The sequence below is a fragment of the Ambystoma mexicanum genome, chromosome 9 (genome assembly GCF_040938575.1).
Source record: "Ambystoma mexicanum isolate Mex_15411 chromosome 9, UKY_AmexF1_1, whole genome shotgun sequence".
In the NCBI taxonomy this organism is placed as follows: domain Eukaryota; kingdom Metazoa; phylum Chordata; class Amphibia; order Caudata; family Ambystomatidae; genus Ambystoma; species Ambystoma mexicanum.
This window is the reverse complement of record NC_090931.1, coordinates 1290933905-1290954270: the sequence shown is the minus strand read 5'-3', so window position 1 is coordinate 1290954270 and position 20366 is coordinate 1290933905. Positions and strand designations below refer to the sequence as shown.

Below are 20366 nucleotides of genomic sequence, written 5' to 3'. Positions count from 1 at the left end.
CCGGGGCAAGACGGATATACTCTGGCCTTTTCCAAACAGCATGGCCCCCTGTTGGCCTGTTCCTGGTAACGTAATTTAACAGCATGTTAGACAGCAGGGGTGCTCCAGCATCTTTCACGCAAGCACTGATCCTAGTCCAACCAAAAGAGGTAAGGCACAAGTTGGGCTGTGGTTCATATAGGCTAATATCACTATTAAACGTGGACGCGAAGATCTACGCAGGGATGTTGGCAAGGAGGCTGAATCAGGTCCTCCCTAAACTAATCCACAAATATCAGGTGGGATTTATCAGGAGCAGGTAGGGTGCAGACAACATAAGCAAGACGCTTGACATAGCGGGAATGCCGAGAGAGTGCAAGAACCCCATCCTATTATCAATAGATGCAGAGAAAGCTTTCGATAGGGTCGAGTGGTAGTTCACTGGAGCACTGGCCCTGTACCAAAACACAAGGGCCAATGTGGTAGTGAATGGATTGGCGTCCGCAGAGTTTTGCCTGCCCCAGGGGGCCTGCTTGGGGTGCCCGCTATCACCACTCATTTGTGCCATAACATTAGTGCCCATGGCAGCATCCATCCGCGCCAATGTACAAATCAGGGGAATCCGAACAGGAGAGACAGAATTTGAAATAGTCCTATAAGCGGACGATGTCCTGGTATACTGGGAACATCAATCCTGCCTTCCTTGAGGCAATAACATCATATAGAGCGCTCCCTGGGTTCAAAGTTAACCTTTTGAAGACAACAGCGTTTCCATTAACAAACATGTTCCCCCCCACACGGTAGAGACGCTCAAGGCGCAGAGCTTAAAGATACATACCACCAGCATAAAATATTTGAGGATATTTATAACATAAGATGACATGTTTGGGGCCAACTACCCCCAGTTATGGGACAGCATGAAACAAGACGTCCAGAAATGGTCCAAGTTGGCATTATCCTGGGCAGCAGTCTGTTCCACAATTAAAATGAACGTCCTACCCAGACTACTGTTCCAGGCGTTCCCCCTCATTGTGCCGACAACCTTCCACGAGGAGATAAGAATTGTATTGACATTCCTGTGGGCAAGTAAGAGGCTCAGAATCGCGTATAACACTCTGATCCTACGGAAAGGGGAGTCATGGGGTAGGTTTCCTGGACACTTACGAATAATACTGCGCTGCCCCAACTTAGGATCCTAGTGGATCACTTGCATGAAAACAAAGAAAAACAATGGGTGGCAATGAAAAATACCCAGCTAGTACCAGTCACACTTGGGGAATGGCTATGTACAACAATCTCCCACTAAGAATCCAATCACACCTGGTGCTCGCAACCCCCCCCCCGTCACTGAAGTAATTAATTAACTTCGGTAATTATCAAGGCTGCCAACATCTTTTGGTACCCGTATTTGAGTGGGATCAAAGAATTCAAACCGTGGTGGCTAGGTGCAGATAGAAAACAGAAGAGGAAATGCAAGAATTCCTGAAGTAATTGGGAATCTGCAATAAATATCAGATTCATGTTTGGGATAGAAAGGGCTTCCTTCCCCCATTCAAGATGATTCTTTCCGGCACAAGACACTTTTTTCCCCTGAAGAATGTCCCACATGATTGTTTATTAAGGACAGAAACTTGTACAAGTCGGGGTTTTTTGCAATACACTAATAGGGAATAAGCTGAAAGGAATGAGGCATGGGAATCTGAGTGATATGTACACACATTTGTGATCCTTGAGAATATATTGCAACATTACTCATTTATGGTGTTTCTACTTGTGTGGTTTTAACACATTTTATGTGTTTTATGTATTATGATCATTTTTAGGATTGTTTTTATATATATTGATGCTCAACGAATAAAGTTTGTGAAAAAGAATTCCACTAAATGTGGGGAGAGTGGAAGTTGACACCATATATAAATATAGGACTTTCTTTTTGTATATAGAAATTATATGCGCTCAGAGTAAGAAGTCTGTTGATCCCTCGCTGTGACCTGGAACCGTTTTGAGAATAGCATGATTGAATGTACACCACGGTTCCCATGTTACCTAGGAATTAATGTTTCAAGGACTTCTTCCCAAAGGGTCTGTTTAAAATACTGTGATGTACCGCAGTCCATAATTATTACCCAATAAAAAACACATTTTCATAAAATAAAAGAATGCCCCAGTGACCGAGGGAGAAATTGACATTTTCTGTATGGGATGTAGATTTATGAAGTAGGATGTTTTTATTAACTACATTGCTGCAGAAGAACTATGCTCACAATTGCATGTTAAAGAGGAGAAAATGAGAACCTAAAAACAATCGAAACAAGCTGTAAATTTGCAAGAAGCAACAGACCAGATAAGCACAATGGTTATAGTCGAACAGTCAATTACCTATAGATCTGAAAATCAAAGGGCGCTCCCTGCTGTTGAGAGCTGAAATTGATCTCTGCATGAGGACCGAGGAGAAGGTGGTTTGCTTCACCGTGCTTTATTTAACTATCCCTGCATGAGGACCGAGGAGAAGGTGGTTTGCTTCACCGTGCTTTATTTAACTGGATGCAGCCAAGCCTTCAACACGAGGATGCCCATTGCTGTGCGCTGAAACAGAGCACTGCAATAGGACCCAGGAGGAATTGGTTTGCTTCACCACGCCTCATTTAATTTGAAGCACCGAAATCTGCAGTGAAGCTTGTGCCAAGTGGTTGCCCAGCTGTTTGCTAAAACGGAGTCCTGGACTAGGCCCAATGAGGAGGATGCATGCTTCACTGAGCATTACTTAATTGGAAGCGACGAAGCCTGTGCCAAAGATACACCCAGCTCTTGTGCACAGTTTAGCTCCATTGGGCGGGACACAGCAGTGATGAGCACCCTCGCAATTGAACCCGGGAGGCGCTGAGATTTCTCATCCACCTAAATATCACCATTGGCAGGTACTGTGATGAAACGAGATTGATTCACCTACAGAGGGTAGCAAGTGGGTCACCAGTGGGGGGAGTCAGACTAAGGCAACCTCCTAAGTTATTGGGGCGTGCCTCTGACCACACTATAATTTGTTTTCTGTCTCCTGATTCATGAATATTACCAACCTGGTTCGCTTGTTGCAGCGAAAAAACATTTAGCAAACAAGCTCAGGATTTCACACTTGGTTCAAGATCATTGAATATTGAAACTTTGGTTGAGAAGGCCTTTCGATGAGCTTTGCCCCCAGCAACTGCGACTGCTGTGATTTTGTGTGGGAGATGGAGCAGGGGGCTGTCATGGTGTACACTCTCCTACTTCCTTCATACATACCGACGCTGGTAACTTTCCCTGCATTCTGTTGATTGAAAGCCCCTTTTCAATGACGGTAGCCAGTCGCACAAAATAACTGCACTGCTTTAGTCCCTTCCCAATTTTAGAAACTAGAATGAGGGCCCTATTTGACCAAGGCCAGGGTGGTCACTTCGTACATAGTATAAAGAGTTTTAGAAATTGCTCTCTTAAAGAGGCATATCAATTCACATGAGGGTATTTTATAATTGAATTGTACATATTTAACTTTGCTAACTTCCTTTTCTTTTTTTACCTATCTGTACATTTCTAACATTATATGAAATTAACATTAACTTGCTTTTGAAGTACTAGATTTATAGATTTGGGAACCAAACACTTTATTGCACAGGTGCACTTTACTTTCCACACCTAAGATGGGTTCTATAAGAGGAGATGTTTTAATTCCTCAGAATGGTTAAATGGAAAGCAACCTTGAGCCCTTTGTCCGACTCTTTCACCAAGAAAAAGGTTAAACGCATCAAGCAACCTCTAGAAGAGGCCAATGAACTAATAATTGAAATTGAACGTTTAATTATTTAAAATATATGAAGGAAGCAAAGATCACTGTCAACTCAAAGTAGCCGGTCTCAGTTAAACAAGGACCAAGTATTTGTGTTAGAGAAGATGACATGGTAATATAAGAAAAGGAAGGGAAAACTAGCCTTGATAATGAAGGGAGTAAAACTGTCCCAACATTGGTAATCCAAACAGTACCAGGAAAAAGAGGATAGGCTTAGATCAGTCCCTAGAGAAATATGAAATACCAAGAAGGAGGGGGTACAAGTTTAAATAAACCTGTGGAGTTGCATTGCCATGTCTGCTCCCAATTAACTATTAGGCGAAATAGGGGTCAATCAGATGAGTGCTTACTCAGACTTTAGTAGAAGGATGTTTAATTGCAAAAGCATCCATGGCAAACAGGTATGCTCCCTTAAGTAACCTGGTTGACACAGATGAGGCAGTATATTCCACCCAACTTGCAGACACTGTGATTCACCCTGATCAAGAGAACACTAGCAGGTTAAGCGAAAAGAGGGCTAAATTGAACCAAACAATGGTAGCATTTCTAAGAGTTTGCAGGTAAAAACTGGTGCTTGTTTAAAAAACCCTCCTGGGAAAATTATCATTTTGCACACGTGGGGTAATATGGAGGAAGGATAAGAGCCAGTAGACCGTCTAGTTGACCCCACACTACAATTTAAAGACATGCACCTGGAACTCTCTAATCAAGAATAGGGAAATACCTAGGAATACACCAAACCTCAGAAGGGGAGTATACCACAAGCCCAGAAGGAACACCATAGCAGTTCAAGGAATAATGCCCCTAGACATTCTAGCATCGGAGACAGAGATGCAGGCCAAAATGATCAAATCAAAGCTGCTGCAGATTGTGTGAAACCTTCAGGTCCATCTAGTCAAGGGAATCTTAAAAAAGCAACTACAGAAATTCATGGTAAACAAAAATCAAACTTCGAATCATCCTCGTAAGAGAAGATAGAATGATGGTCAAGGGGTATTACAGAATGGAAGACCACATACGATCTTTGGAAGGCATACATTGCGTTAATGCAATGACATTGTGTCATGATCACTACTTCCAAGAATGTAGGACCTGCCCAACATCCTTGGAAGCAGGCTCATAACCTTCATTCCGGGTACCAGCCGGCCCCTATTGGGACCTTTTGGACCTTGTCCTGGCGCCGGGCTCATAAAGATCATCGGTCCCGGCACTGGAAGCGTCGGGCTCATAAGATGTGTAAAAGTGCTTGGGTGGACCTACCTACAGCAGACCATGCTGCATACTCACCAACAAGATGACGTCCACATCCTCTTCTGACAGGGACTACTTTCTTACCTGGGTGGGGCAGGCTCCACTCCTTGGATCAGGAACACTGGGACTCTTCTGGAAACTGGAACTCTTTCCTTACCTAGGCGAGGCAGTGGAAGAAGACGCCTAAGCACTCCTGCACACTATTTAAACCATGCCCGATTGATGCAACGTGCTTCGCGTTATTCTGCATCAGCAGCAGGACGCTCACCGAGTCAGCTCCAGTCTTCCAGTGAAAACTCCAGCTCCAGCACCTGTGGGAACAAACTCTTACCTTCCTGGGATCCTGTCTTCAGCCGCACCTGCCAGCACAAAAAAACAACAGGTTAGCAAAAGCCAACTTAAAGCCAAAAGCCAGCATTTTTACTAACCCGATCCATCGGCATCTTCCAATCCTCACGCCGCATTCCTTGGCAGTCCATCGATCCCTGTAAAGGCAAAGAACATTGATCAGTCATTTTGCATATTTTGATCTGCTTACCTGTGCGACGCACACTCCGGATTCCAACAAGCGCTGCATACCCGCAACTGCAAATAAAGAAAGACAGTAAGGAGTGCTTTTAAAACCATCAGCCGCCATTCTACTTAGGTGCCTTCACGCGTGCCATCTTCCTACTTACGCGCTTGCACGAACTTTGGCGTCCATGAACCAACGCCTACCGCATCCAAAGCCTGTAAGAGAAAAGGACTTCATTAAAGGTGTTCAGATACATATAAGGAACCGATCGTGCAGTTAACGACGGCCTCGCGCTCAAAGTTGTCCTCTGCAAGTAAGAGGTTTACAATATCACCAGTGGAGTAACTGGTACCCGCGCCCCTGAACCAGTCGCAGGATGGAGATCCCAGCATTCACCTACTTAAGGTGAGCAGACCTATCCTTTGGGACTCAAGGAAAGAGAGAGTGAGGAAGAGAAGTCCGTCCAACCACCATTCATTAACCCCTTGTTCTTCTGCCTGCAGACACCTCACTCTTCAAGTCAGGCATACCGTGAGAAGAGGTCCAGCCCAGGGAACCAGCCGAGTCCTGCGCTTTACAATTGAAGACACGGTAACAACCCAGTCAAGATCTGCGCCTCAGTGGGAATCAGGTGAGCGTTACACATTGAGCATGAGGACCATCTCCGTAATAGCTTGGGTTAAAATGTTATATACATGCAATGCAGAAAGTCTGTAAACTGGGCTCCAACAACATTAGGGGTAGCATAGCTCTGGCCAACAAATGCATCCATTGGCTAAGATTAACAATGGGATGCCTTTTTGTGATTCACAATGATATTATCCATTGTACAAGATCACCTATGCCAGTGCCAGCCAATGGGGACTTCATATGCACACACAGGAAGGATGCAAGATTGGCTCAAGGCTTACTAGCTATTGAGTCCAGGACATTACCACCAAATGGATCAAATATTTAACTAAGAGCTTACCCTCCGAGAGGCTATTCACCGGAACATCTGCTCCCCAGATCAAACTTAAATAAGGGAAAAATATGGATGGCATGTAGGGCGCAAGGGATATCTCATCCTTATGGAAGAGAGAAGATATACCACATCATAATTACACCTCTCCAACTGATCTGGAGGAAGTATTAGAGTCAGTAGATGGTCTAGTTGGGAGATTGAGATGCACAAGACAGGTTTGCTTGACATGCAAGTGTTTCACATGACAAAGGGCTCTGAAGTCCTGCATGGTGCTTTTTAACATTTATAATCGCCCCAATGCCACCAAAGGGATAAGCACTAGCTTCTTAGTTCAGAAACAAAGTGACCTATTCAAGAAAAAGTCCTCAAAAGGAGCCCTATATATTAGTAGCTGGAGACTTTAATCTCCAATTTGAACATCTGGAGGTTTTCATGGTTTTTTGGAAGATGAGAATTTAGTTTGGAACATCCCAGAACTCAAGGCAAGCTAACCAAAATGAATATGCAAATATTCATTAGAGACGGTATGTCTGTCTGCATATGTCTGCATGCAATGGAAGAGCCTCAGGCAGCCAGCCGGCCAGCAAGATCAACCTTTATGAAAGCGGATAAGCGATTGCATATCAACTGTATGATTATCACAGCAAAAGATCGTCACCTTGTTTAAAACATTGAAATTCCAGACCGACTGGAGAGTGCTCATCGCTCATGCTTTGAATTGCAAAGCCCCCCGATGCGAGTTTTATTATTTTTCAGGGGCAGGAAAGGTAAGCAATCAAGTGGGCCAGCATTGATGGAACTAACTTGACATCTGTTAAAGTTATTTTTCTGTTATTTATTGTACATAGGGGCTCATGTTGTCATCATTTGTATATTAGGATTCTGCTACAGAATCAATCATACTCCCCGTATTCTGTTTGGAATTGCTTTCAACCAAGTAGGAGAATGAGAATGTTAAGGGAGATCGTTGGAATTGGTAGCTGAGCAAGCTGGAGGTGATGTAGCGGTCTTACATTTGTACTCCAAGATGGATATAAAACGACCAACCTGATGTTTTACTTCATTATAATATCCATACCTCTGTTCTGCTTGAGAGGTGACTGCGGTTTGGCAGCTTTGTTTAGAGGCTTGGAGGTGTGAGTGAATTGCCTTTGCCGGTTTTGCTTGGAGGCTCGGAGGTGTGAGTGAATTGCTTTTGCCGGCTGACTTTTCGGGCTGCTGACAGAAGGTGCCGCTGAGAGCAAACTGTCTTTTGCCGGCTCCCTTTGCTTTGCTGCAGAGAGAAGGTACTGCGAGTGAATTGCTTTTGCCGGCTGACTTTTTTCGGGCTGCTGACGGAAGGTGCCGCCGAGAGAAAACTGTCTTTGCTGCAGAGAGAAGGTGCCGCGGTGGGGGAAGCGAGCTTGGCATTTTCCTGCTGTAGGCAGACCATCCCTCTGTACCGGAAGGCTGTGCGCCTCATCGGGCGGTGACTATTGGGCTACTATCCCAGTAGACTAACAATCTTTAACTGCATGGGATCGTAACTGAGCGTCCTGAAATGTCCAGAAAAAGCCTCCCAATTTAAACGCACGTGGAAAACTTTTCATACCACACCTTGTTCATATCTTCAGATCTTCACTCAACCAACCTACAAGCACTAACAAGCTCCAACAAGCATCAACACTATGTACCCTGTGGAACCCCATGGATTTGGTGCGTGTTTGCGTGTTTTTTTTGTCTCTCTATGGTTTGGTTTCTGCTATTGGGCTGCCGCTGGGGACCTTGGTGGATCTGTTTCCGTGCTCTAATTGGTGTGGTTTGGAGTCTCTGGAGTCCACACAATTTTTTCCTGACCTTGCTGCAATTTCTTTCCACTCACAGATTTACCAGCTTTTCGACCAGCATTGCATTGCTCTGCTAACCCCAGTCTGTCTACAAGCTCCATTCCGGAGAGGTGGGGACTTGTGCCCAAAACCACTGCTAACCCGTGGAGCGGACGCGGAGACAGCAGAGTCTCTGTGGAGGCACCGAGAAGGCTGTGCGAAATACCAGTCCTTTTGGTGGAAAAACTAAATTGCCCATTAATACCGGAGGAAGAGAGCAATTTCCTGATATGATCGCTTCAACTGGATTGCGCACTTGACGCCGTGCTAAGACTTTGCAATCAGCAGATCCCTCTCAACCGCCGATAACATCTCTCCTACTAGAATCACAGAGACCGCGATGCACCCAGCAGGCAGAAAAAGCGACTCCATGACGTCCCCCAACAAGCTCCAGTGGCGAGTCTCCAATTATATAATTCAACCGCAATGAATATCGACCACTTGAGGAACATGGGTCGGATTACTAAAGAGATTACCCCTGATGGAGAAGGATTGTTGACCGTGATACACCTTGCTCAAGGTTCTGGTAAGAGAAATGTGCTGCTTACAAATGACGGTCACTCTATGACTGAGAAAGAAACAAAAAAACTGAAAACGAAATAGCTGGAAATGAATACATATGCGCGAACGCAAGTTATACTGATGACAGTCCACTGACGAAACAACGCCGTCTTTAACGTGGATATGACTAAAACTGCAAAAGCACCGGGAGAATAACATACCCGTAGAATCTTAACTTCTAACGACAAACACGATTGATGCTAATGCAACAAGCAATGTCAGAAAGAGATTTACAGCCTCTGCTGAAAGAAACCTTTGAGACACCAATAACTAACCAAAAGGCTAAGGCTGAACAAGCAAGGCGTATATGGCAATCAAATTATGAACAGCTCAATAAATTACCTTCATCTTCACAGCAGATAACAATGCCATATAATAGACGTATGGTCCGTCTATCATTAGATATACCGGAGAGAGAAGATCTGATGGGGAATATAGAAAAACGAAATGAAGTCTTTGCGCTATTGAACACAAAAAATCTGTCCATATTGGAGACTGCAATGACATCAACCCCACAAACTCAGATCGCTAAAGAACCTTCCACACAACCTCAACCTATGCCGACGACAAATGAAAAAAATATACAAACAAAAGAAGAAGTGAAAAATGCTAATTTGAACTAATTGGGCCCTAATAAAAGAGAAACACCAATGCCAATGTAGCCCGATAAGTGAAGCGATTTCAACCTCCATGTTAGAATTACAAAATCTATTAATGGCAGCGTCAACACATGCACCAATTCAATTTTTAAAACTCTACGATGCAATAAATGAATCCAAGACCAAGCCACGCTCTTGGTTTTGATTCATACAAAGTAAATATTGTATGAATAATTTGTCGCCAAAATACAAAAAAAGACTATGTAGAGGCTGAAGCTTCAAATCAGTGGAAATTAAGATTATTCGATATTGCAGGTAGCGACGGGGCAGATAAGGCTCAAATTCCATCAGCTATGATGGGTATTCTAGCGCACAAATAAATGCTCCATACTAACTTAAGAAATGAACATAAACATGCTAATGGGAAAGAGTGAGAAAATACCATCGTTAGCACAATAGAGGGCGCCATGACCCTTCCAATTCCAGTTACAACCACTCCTGCTGGTGTTTACACAAATGAAATGTCTAAAACTCATAACAAAAAAAATAGTGTGACACGTGAAATAAAAGGTGGAACACAACCTATAATTAAAACGGCCAAAAAAAAAAAAGATGTCCCACAAAATAATAATATACCCAGAATTCCAATACCACAAGAGTCGGTATCATTCCCAATTATCGACTGAACGAAAAATGATCATGGCATTAACCTCCCAAATCAAGCAAAAGAGAAACAAGTCTGAATGTATGGAAAAATAACTAAACCATCAAAAAGAGGTTCAAGAGCATTTCTTAGAAATGTTACTGTACCTCCTATCCTAAATTTGTTGCAGCAACATAAAAGTATAAAAAAACCTCAGCTAATGAAATCAAATGACAATCGCTAACGCTAGAAAAAACAAAAAGGTTCAGGAATGCCTAATGAATCTTTCAACATACACAAACGGCATCTCATTCGTCGAACCAAAAAACAATATATGAAGATGAGGACTCAATTATAATAGATTAATACACAGAAGGATTCTCCATAAATAGTGAACATATAGCACTATCAGACGAGGACATTTCAGATAATGAAGTTGAAAGCATAAGAACAGATTACAGTAATATATCAGAAACATCATTTAAAATGCAAGCTGACAATCTGGACAAACAACCTACTAAAAAACGCTCCATAATATTTGTGGAATCGCCAAACAACCAGTTTAAACTACCTGTATTTATCGATCCTCATCGACATATTTCAACGGATAAGATAAAGCTGGAGAGAATGAAAGAAAAAAAGGATGGACTCATTCTCAATCGAATTAATACTCTATGTTTAATACAGGCCATACCAAATCTAAAAATAATTTATTCAAGAGATATCAAGTCAGTTGAATTTCCAACTGAACAGAGCTGATATGGGTTCAATTTAACTCAGCGGTCATCCTAGACCAAGTATTGAACAATGCAGAACAATTCTCTAACTTTGGATTTAATTGCAAGAGACTCGACAAAGGGGTGACCAATATCCCCCGGAAAACCGATCTATCTCCAGAGTCGGCTCACTCGAACTCTAAAAACAATAAATCTTGGAGCTCTGCCGATTATACCCGAAAATGAAAGCGAGAGAGCCACAAGAGGAAAAACACATACAAGTGGCAAAATATTTACAAGAACTAAAAGATCCACTTCTGTGTTTCGTCCAATCAACTGTTAAGTAAGGACATGAGGCAACCATAAGGATCAAAATAACAGTACATCAGTAACAATTACCGAATCTCAATCAAACAAAAATTGGGATATGCTCATGGAATTCGCGAGGACCTGGTCATCTATTGAAAGACAAAAATCAAGAACTTCTAGACTATCACATTGTGTGGGAGCGAGGGGCCAAAAGGCCCCTCTCTGCCGTCACTTCTCAGTACAAAACTCGAACCAAGTGCCTCCAGTAGTGGGTACGGCCCTCGCCCTTATGCGATTTTAACTTTGGGTTACATTCGCATAGATGGGACCACTCAGCAGGACACAGGGCATCCATTTTTTGTACCCCCTTTCGACTCCATCTTGGTGACCAGGCCTCACTGCGATAGTACAAAATGCCTCTCCCTTTCCCCGCCGCAGCAGCTCGGAGCACATGGCCCCCACCTTTGTTCCCACTCTGACTGGAAAACTCTGCAGCTCCATTCTCACGCTGAAGCCGGAGATGCTTGCAACAAATAATAAATGTAACATCTCTTTTCCTCTGAGATCACCGTCTTGCATGCGAACCAACATGAGCTAAGCACAGCTCGTCCATCTCCACAAGTGTCCTTGCCCTCCTACCCTCGCCAGTTGAAAGTTATTGCCATTCCAACCCTGTGTCCCTGCAAGATATTCCTTTCATGTGCCAGACCGCCGACCATGCTATGAAGCCCACCCAACAGACCCCCGCTGCAGTATATCGTGCCTAATACTAACAAACGCCATATACGTGAGATTCTTGTGAGACTAACCCCACAGTCCAATGAGAGTATTATGGTGGTCAAGACCCTTAAACCTGTGACCTGTATAACCCAAATGTTATAGATGATATAGATACCTGTGTGATGTGTATAGTGACATGATAAACTACTAAGGGTCTTTTTGATCAACCATTATTTAGTGCATGTATTATTTAGAATGTATTCATTAGCTTAGATAGATAGTGACCACCGTGTTTCACAACGACCTGACCTTCACCCCTCCGGAGCACAGATGTCTGACGTCAACCCTCCCGCCAACCAAGCAACCAACCCGGAGGAAGAGATTATGCCCACACCTAAGACACCACCCTGGCTGACCAATCCGGGTCCAACGTAGCATCATATGTTAGATATGTCAATGTGCTTCTATAATGTGTTGTAACCTTGATGTGGTCAGAGCGTTCTCAGAGATCTAGATAAACTTTTCCTTGAACTCTCGCAGCCTGCTCTTTTGTGCCTCATTCCCTGTCCAGGGAGTGCCTGTTTTATTCATTTCACACGTGTAAGTCAGGGAGGGCACAAACAACATCATTTGCATTCAAGAAACTTGGCTCCACCAGTCCTTCACGTGCGACGGTTATGTGTCTTGCGGGACCCCTGTATAAAATCAATCAAGGGACGTCCACCTGCAGCACTCCTGACATTGATCAAGATAGACGGTATGCTGCAAGTTGTACAGAGTATTCATCTTAACGGGCCCAATGCACAATCATTAAAATTCATTCCCAATTTAATTCCAATCAGAACAAGAGTGAAGCTAAAACACCTTTAAAAATATTAGGTGTTCTTAACACCTACTGGAATCTAATGGCGATTAATGCCAATGTATTCATTGATATAGTTTTGTCAGCCATCGACGATACCTATGGCAAAAATAAAGATATAAATCTGATCATATGTGGAGGATTCAATTTCCATCTATTTGATAATAGGGGTAGAAAAACGGAAACCTAGAAACTGGCAAAGCGTACACAAATATGGTCTAAAGAAATGAAGAAACGGCACATGATCCTGATGAATAATTACCAAATGGATGATATTTTACCTAAACCCACTTGGTCAAGAGGTATGTCTAAAGCCTTTTTAGACTATATCTACATCTCTGGAACAATCAAAGATGAGATCACGAACTTCACCAATGAAGAAACAAACTCCAGTGACCGAACTCCAGTGACCATAATAGACTGTCAATAGAATGGAACGTTCTAGCAGCGCCTCCAAAAACCTTTCCTTTCCTCAATTGGAACTGAATTCAGACACAAACCGCCTAAGAATGACAGAAACACAAGTAGCAGGCTTAGCAACCACTCTCCAGATGTCAACTGGTTCCGATGCTGAAAAAATGGAGTATGGCTGGTTACTGAAACCATTTATGACGATCAATAAGACAAGACAAACAAATGTAAAAAGGAAACATCAACATTCATATAACAGGAAAATAACATTGAATAAAAAATCCCAAAGAAACAATATAAGAACTATCATGAAGATTGGAAATAACGATCACAAAGAAATGGTGAAATATCTGAAACAAAATATAAGAACTGGCAGAAATCAGCAAGAGCAATGATAATTCAGAACGATGCAGAAATCATGCTCTCTGCGCTTCAGAATCAGAATACCAGAAACCTGTGGAGCTTGCTTAATGAAAATTTCCAGCAAAGCGAAAAATTCATTCTTGATGTTCCAGAGACTGAACGGTTTTCCTATTTTTCGACGCTCTACAAAAAAAATAATGAACAATCTGAAGAATCACCAGACAAAAGAATAGGGAAATGGAATATATGCTGGGACTCTGATGATATATTAATGCACATAAAGCATTTAAATCGATCACTTCTCACGGCCCTGACGGCCTAACAAATCAAATGCTTTGGCAAAATCCAGAAGCATGGAAATAATTTTGCTTACAAATTTTGCCATCATCGCAGAAAATAAGATTATACCATCAACATGGAAAACAGCAATCTTGGTACCAATCTTTAAGAGAGGCGATAGAAAATTACCATCAAATTATCAACCCATTGCGTTGTTGGACCCATTGGGTAAGGTTTTTGCCCCTCTTCTTTTGCGAAAACTAAGTGGGCAAAAATATCTGGAAGAATATATCCGAGACAAACCGGATTCATAAAAGACGTAGGCAGAAATGTCCATTTAATTCTACCTAATCTATTGAAGCATGAATCTAAAAACCACGGAATATAGTTCATGCTGCTTTTATCGACTTCAAACTTGCGTTGACGAACCCACCTAAGTTAAATAACATCCACCTAGCATATTTAATGTAGGCGGATGACTTGGTAATTTGTGACAAAACTCAGATCGGTTTACAAAGAAGAATGAAACAACTAGAATTGTATGCACTGGAAAATGATCTTAAAATAAATACTCAATAAACACAAGTGATGTCACTGACCAAACAGGCATATAGGAAGATGAAACATCTATCAATTTTATTGGGACGGGAAAAAACTAGAAACACCAACAGTCAAATACATGGGTGTTCTTAATCAATAAGCAAGCGAAAATAAATCAGTACAACATCTAAAGACAAAAGCTGAATCGCTAGCACACCAGGTAAGATTTACGGCACTTATTCTATGAAACCAATCATCGTCTTTTACAGGCAAAAAATGGTAGCAATCTTAACATACGGCTATGAAGCTATGTTGAATGTTCCATGTGATCTATGGAATCAGCTCGAAGGCCTAATCTGGCAGAAAATATTGGCCTTGCCCCCCATATTTCCGGTACCACAGATTAGATTTGAGTTGGCATTACAGTCCTTGGAGTCCATAAGAAATTGGAAATTCCTAACACTGTTTAGGAAGACTCTTGTACAAGATGATATACCGGCAATAGCAATTCTGCGCCAACAACAAATTTCATCAAACCAGACTGCGTTAAACATATGGAAGAAAGCATGCAAACAAATAATGGAGAATGAAGAAATCTCCTCAGAAATGCTGATAAATCAACCACATGCAGCTAAGAAAAGAGTCCAAAGAAATAATTGGCTCTACACCATGGACAAAAACACAGATTACCAACGGACACTGAATTGTGCCATTATATGTTTTTGCGACTTTGCCTCAATCTGCTCCCAACTTGAGAATTATTAACAAAACTGCCGGACGAGCTGGCCTACTATATATTTTCTCTACAGGGAGACCAACCAGAAATGGATTGTACGGCACTGAAAGAAAAAAAGACTTCTGTTTAGGGATATGTTGCATCCAACAAAGATCCAAATGGACCCAGAAAACTGATGGGCTACAATTCTGAGCGGAGAAGACAAAGCCCTCACATTTAGAATTCTTCAATTTTGGAGTGACATAATAGCGACAAATGACAAAGGAGGAACTGCAAGTGTATTAACGTAACAATATTGATGCTAAAAATTATTTTTAGGAACTTATGTTGAAAAATGTTGTATTGATAAAAGAATTAATGAAAAGGTTTTTAAAAAAATGCAAAACAGTTTAATATCCATAAGGTACTCTAAGATCTTTGCTCTGTTATAGAACCTTTTAGCCAATGAGAACTCAAATAATGCAGATATAGCTATTTATGAAGAGATTGTAAAGGGCATAAGCCCACTTGAAATTCAGTTACGGCTTCTGTCACCAAACGGTGGTATGATAAAAATTGCTGGGTGGCTAAAAAAAACATTAGAGGGATTAAGGAATAGAGAGGCGATCAGCAGAGATACTCTCGACCACTTGTGGCAGTCCTACAAGAACCGGACTATTCATTAAAAAAAAGCTTTTGTTTAAGATAAATAGCAAGATATTAAATTCCTCACTGTAGTGACTTAGGTACTCATAGTCCTTAGTCCCCTTCCTCCATCCTTTTGGGCGTCCCCCAATATGGGGACGGTACTGGAACCTTAGGCAGCAAAATATGGAGCGTCCCCTTTAAATTTAGTCGAGAGCGCGGGGGGTGTAGCCCTGGCCGTCGGAACGCCCCCAAGGCCACGCCCCTCGGACCTCACCTTAGGCCCCTTTTACACATCAGATGCTTTGATAGCTGGCTATACTAAACACTTAACCCCTGGCATACAAGCGGGGGAAGGCAGGTGCGACCTGTGGAGGAAAGGGGACTATGAGTACTCTAGTCACTATGATGAGAAACTTTAATTACTCCTACGTCCCGTCCCCTTTCTTCCATCCTTGTCGATGATTCCACCGAATAAGACCATAGGGTGGAGCTGTGATAACCTGCCTCATATCTAGGACGAAGCAAAAAGGTTCTTCAGAACTGCCTGACTGAACTATGCATCTCGCCTGAAGCTGGTATCCAGGGAATAGCGCTTACAGAACGCTGTTGGAGTGGCCCAAGTAGCCACCCTGCTGATGACATTCCAAGAAGCATGCCTCTAAAACGCGACAGCCGTGGCCTTGGCTCTGACCGCATCGGTGTGAATCCACCTCAGGAACTGGTATGCCCATGGCTGTATACGCCTCTGAAACGGCTTGGACCATCCACAAGGCAATAGAAGCTTTGGACGCAAGGGTGCCTGGAGACTTGCCCACAAACATAACTAACAATGCCTCAGACTTCCTGAAAGATTTTGTCTGAGAGAGGTAGAACTTTAGGTCCCTTTTGAGGTCCAAGGAATGCAAAGCCCTTTCAGCATCCGACTGGGGGTTCGGTAAGAACACTGGCAGACAGATTTCCGGATTCGAATGGAATGGAGTGGGGCGTGGCCTGAGCTCATGGAGTGAAGGTGTGCCTTGGTGGAGCTCCTGTCCAGATACTTCTTCAGATCCTTGGAAACCATAGTTTTCTATGATTCTGTGCCCAACAAACATTACTTGGCAGCAGAGGAACTGTTCATGCACACGGCGGGTGAAGAGACGTTGAAAATCGGAGACCGCTTAACGCAAAACAAGGCTGCTCAAGACAGACTCCTGGGCACGCAAGATGGCGGTCTGAGGTGCAGCTCGGGGCGTTGTGGGCGAGGGGCGGACCCGAGACGAAGGTGCCCCGGAAGACGCTGCGGGGGGACAGCTACACTTCCCTGCACTGCTGTTCCTGGCCTGCCCCTTGCCAGTGTGCTGGAGCGAATCGAGGAGTGAGGAGCACAGAACACGGCGGTGAGAAAACCTAAAACAGGTGCAGTGGTGGGGACTGGATGCGAGAGCCCCCAACGAGGCTGCTTGGTGCGCAGGCAGCAGGACCGCAGCACCATTGCGGGCAAAGGGACAACTGAGGCGCTCACTGCCCCGACGTGCCCCAAGCACCCCATGGAGTGACTGCTAAACACTGACTGCGGCGAAGAGGGAAACGGTCTGGGAATCCTCGGACTGTGCTGCAGGCGGCGCCGGGGCTTGGAATGATGGTGCACAAGGAACAACGCCTGGGTGAAGGCAACTGTCAGCAGGCGCACAGCCTACGAATCACGGGACGTCTGCACGGCCGCCAAGGTGGCCTGCGAAGGCAGACCGCTGGGACACCTTGGCGGCCGAAAGAACTGCACAGCCAGATCCTGGCCTGAACTGGTGAGTGCAGACAACAGTGAGTAACCGTTGTGGCCCACGCTAAGGCCCACATTGCTGGGGCCCGCGGCGCTCAGTGCAATAAAACACCAAGCTACACTTGGGGCACCCACAGGCAGGGAGACCCCACCCAGATCCCCTGTCAGCGGCTGGAGAGCTACAGCGTGCGGGATAGGGCAGAAGGACGTTGTGTCCGTGCCACACACCCCTCTTAGACAGGGACCTGGCGGCTGGGTCGAGGCCTGGGGACCAGCAGCAAGCAAACAACACTTCACTGCTGAGGGTTCACTGGGCATCTTACCAATAAACCAGCGACGCACCTGCATCTGACCCTGACCCTACGAACCCCACTAATGAACCCAACAGATGAGTAGCTGGGGATGGCACTACATCTGCAGTCTGCTCCCAATAAAGCCTACAACACTGCAACTGGGGACAGGCCCTGCTTGACGTAAGGTGGCACAGTACTGCTCTGGGGATACAACGGAGGAGAGCTGTGGGGTGACGCTTGGCACATTGCCTTAGCTAACCTCTGAATCCCACACCGACTTACGGTGTGACCTTGTGACTTGCATCACTTAACAGCTTGATGTGCTTGACCTGTGCCCAGCGTTGCCTGGATCCACAGTGTGAGACATGCCCTCATCCAAAAAAAAAAGAAAAAAAAAAGAGCAGCCCTACTATAATGGAGTCCTTCGCAGCGACCAGGCCGAGAGATCAATCGTCAGGCACCAAAGAGGCTCATGCAGACCAAACTGACCTAGAGCCGCCCAACAAAGACACAATTACTGGAGGTAATCCCAGGTCTACATTCCTTTATAGACACAAAAATAGATGAAGTTAAAGCAGACATGCAGCTGACGCGCCAAGATATGCGCACCTTCACTAAATGCCACTGAAGTTGGACAAAAGGAAACTTCGGAAACGCTGAAAGATATGCAGGCCAGGGTGCATGACCTGGAGAGGCCTAACAAAGCACTAGAGGAAAGAGCTGAAGACGCAGAGGGTAGATCTAGGCGGAACAATGTGCGCATTCTAGGAGTGCCTGAGGGAATGGAAGGATCCAATCCCACAAACTTCATAGAAACCTTACTGTAACAGGAAGTAGGTGCTGGCCCCCTCTCAACAGGGCTTTGCGGTGGAGCGGGCCCATAGAGCCTTATAGAAAAAACCACCACCACCGGGATCGCACCCACAGTCAATGCTAGCCAGGAGGATCCTTCATTTGCAAGACAGGGAAACCATACTTCATGGGAGGGCGGGGAGATAAGGAGGGACAATGCCAAAATAGCCATATACACAGACTACACACCAGCGGTCCAGAGAGCAAGAAACTCCTTTATCTCGGTCAAGGCACGACTCTGTCAGCTGAATCTCAAGTACATGCTAATGTATCCGTCTCGGCGCAAAGTGCTATATAATGGGAAAGCTGTTTTCCTCGAGACCCCAGCAGCTGCCACCATGTGGCTGGAACACAACAATATGGCAGTGGGCGAGGAAGCGGTGACATAGTAGGAGATACAACAACTAAGAGCTTGATGCCCAAGTATTAAGACGCCCCGCAGAACCTCAAAATAGACTATTACTAGAAGTACAAGAACTCACTGTAACGAAACCGTTAGCACAATGGGCAGGTAACACATCTGAGTGCCTTGCCAGTGCCAACAGGAACATCCTCCACGGAGGAATAGTGTCAGTCTGTTGCTGACCGGACAACTCGCACAGGAAGGCCCGGATGGGCCTAGAAGATGCGGGGGCACCCGAGCGTTGTCTCTATGGAGCTGCTGCTGTGTGCAGTTGGTTAATTTGTTTGGTTTGTGACAATTGTTGTTTTATGTTGTTCCAATGTCTTCATGACGAGAAATGGTGGGTGAGAAAAGTCCAAGCTTATAACACAACGAGATGGGTGTACAGCGGGATGGGGGAGTTGTGAATCCCGCCAAGAAGGTCAGGGGCAAGCAAGGAGGGTGGGGACACGAAACTTGGGAGTACCAAAAACTGATCATGGCAGTGCAACTTAAAACTATGACGTGGAATGTGTGTGGTATGGGCTCCTACCTGCGCAGAAATAGAATTAAATCCTACTTACATAGAAAAAAGGTGGACATATCACTACTCCAAGAAACCCATCTCACGCCCGAGGCCATGGCCAAACTGAATGAATACTGGTGGCCCAAGTACACAGGGCCACCTACTCCAAATATGCAAGAGGCGTGTTCACTTGGGTCAACCCGGGGGTGCCTTTCCAACTGCTGAGATCTGAAATTGACATGGAAGGTAGATACCTGGTACTGTGGGGAGCGATTGAGCAAACTGAGCTCTGCATTGTAAACTCATACTTCCCAAACCACGGTATACCTGTGCAACTGAATATGTTCCACACTAAAATACTCCAACATCGAGTGGGTCTGTACATACGGGCTGGGGACTTCAACTGTGTTAAAGATATTGAACTGATAGATCGGAGCCACCACGAAATCGAGCTGAAGCCGCCCCATTGGAACTGAGCTCCATGCTAGAACTAGACCTGGTAGATGCTTGGAGAGAATGCCACCCCAATGTTAGAGCCTACCCGCACTATTCCTCACCACATTTACATTCATTTATTTGTATTGCACAAAATTGACCCGCATGCATGATGGAGCATACAGACAGACATTGAAGAATAAATACAACATAAAACATGAAACATAAAGCATATTATACAACCTAAAAAAAAAAAAACAGTAAGCCCAATAAACAGTTAATTAGCCCATATTGTACTAATTCCACATACTGGTGCTACAAATAAGGAAAATAAGTTTTCCAACTTGAGGTGCAATTATA

The 20366-nt window shown here is 44.2% G+C and overlaps 1 protein-coding gene across 1 annotated transcript in view; it reads right to left on the bottom strand.

Moving 5' to 3' along the window:
- OSBPL11 (oxysterol binding protein like 11) overlaps positions 1-20366 on the bottom strand; it is a 719530-nt gene that overhangs the window by 70212 nt on the left and 628952 nt on the right. The window lies entirely within an intron of this gene.